Below are 1,964 nucleotides of genomic sequence, written 5' to 3'. Positions count from 1 at the left end.
AAGAAGGGACAAGGCAGGCCGGGCGCGGTGGCTCATGCCTGTAATCCCACCACTTTGTGAGCCTGAGGCAGGTGGATCACTTGAGGACAAGAGTTCAAGACCAACCTGGCCAACATGGAGACACCTCGTCTCTACTAAAAATACAAAAATTAGCTGGGCATGGTGGTGTGTGCCTATAATCTCAGTAATTTGGGAGGCTGAGACAAGAGAATCACTTGAACCTGGGAGGCGGAGGCTGCAGTGAGCTGAGATCATGCTACTGCACTCCAGCCTGGGTGACAGAGCAAGACTCTGACTCCAAAAAAAAAAAAGACATTTTTTTGACAAACAAAAACACTTAAATATAGGTTAGGTGTTTAGTGCACCACCATGGGTGCAGGACCACAATGGACCCAGCACATGCTTAGTCTTCAGGGTCTGATACGAGCCCCCAGCCTTCAGGAACCAACTGTTCATTCTCCTTGGAACTCTGCAGGCCCTAGTTGGTATCATGCAACCGAGTTTGGCATTCCTGCCTTTCAGCACAAACACGTGCCTGCACACTTAAAGCACATATATATATGTATGTCTCCACCTCCTGGGTTCAAGCAGTTCTCCTTTTCAGCCTCCCAAATATCTGGGATTACAGGTGTGCGCCACCACACCCAGCTAATTTTTGTAATTTTAGTAGAGACAGGGTTTCACCATGCTGGCCAGGCTGGTCTCAAACTCTTGACTTCAGGTCATCTACCCACCTTGGCCCCTCAAAGTGCTGGGAGCCACCATGCCCGGCCTTAAAGCAGAGGTTCTTTCCCTCTAGGAGCAAGGCCATAACAAAGCAGGGGGCGGGGAATGCATTCCTGCCCAACAAGTTGGCATCAAACAAAATCATGGGTAAAGACTAATGCTAAGTTGTAAAGCAAATCTCTATAACCACTGAAAACAGTGAAATTATGTTCCAAGACATAGTGTTAGAGAATTTCAGGGCTCAAAGAAAGACCAGATATTATTTATTTATTATTCTTATTTAGAGATGGAGTTTCGCTCTGTCGCCCAGGCTGGAATGCAGTGGTACGATCTCGGCTCACTGGAAGCTCTGCCTCCTGGGTTCATGCCATTCTCCTGCCTCAGCCTCCCGAGTAGCTGGGTCTACAAGCGCTTGCCGCCACGCCCAGCTAGTTTTTCTGTATTTTTAGTAGAGACGGGGTTTCACCGTGGTAGCCAGGATGGAGAAGGACCAGATATTATTAAATCCAGCCATTTCCAAGCCCAGGGTTGTGTGCACATTCTACAGGGTGACCTTGTCTTGCTGCATGTATTTTGTTAAAACCTCAAAAATTGTGAATTTGCCTTAAGACAAAAATGAATTTTTTTTCCCTTTCGGCTGAAATGTTTTCTCTTTAGGTAGTTTATAATCTTATGTTTTTCTGAATCTGATCAGCAGTTTTCAATTTTTTATTTCTTATTTCTTTTTTTTTTTTTGCCCTTCTGCAGACAGTGACTTAAGTAGTTTTCTATTTTGACTAGAAAATGTGAGTAAGTTGGCCGGGCACAGTGACTCACGCCTGTAATCCCAGCAGTTTGAGAGGCCGAGGTGAGCAGAACACTTGAGGTCAGGAGTTTGAAATCAGCCTGGCCAACATGGTGAAATTCTGTCTCTACTAAAAATACAAAAATTTAGCCGGGCCTGGTGGGCACCTATAATCCCAGCTACTCGGGAGGCTGAGGCAGAAGAATCACTTGAACCCGGGAGGTGGGGGTTGCAGTGAGCTGAAATCGTGCCACCGCACTCCAGCTTGGAGGACAAAAGGAGACAGTTGCAAAAATAAAAAAAAAAAGTATAAGTCAATTTCTATTTAGTAAAAATCTTTTAAAATATGGGATCCATAAGAGAAAAAAAGAAGTTGGCAGAAGTTTCATATTTCTCAGTAATTCTAGAAAAGCTATGCAATTATTTTATAAGTTATATAGATAAGAAGGTGTTT

This window comes from Colobus angolensis, unplaced genomic scaffold, assembly GCF_000951035.1.
Source record: "Colobus angolensis palliatus isolate OR3802 unplaced genomic scaffold, Cang.pa_1.0 Scaffold61, whole genome shotgun sequence".
NCBI classification, from domain to species: domain Eukaryota; kingdom Metazoa; phylum Chordata; class Mammalia; order Primates; family Cercopithecidae; genus Colobus; species Colobus angolensis.
The sequence above is the reverse complement of the archived record's forward strand: the minus strand, read 5'-3'. Positions refer to the sequence as shown.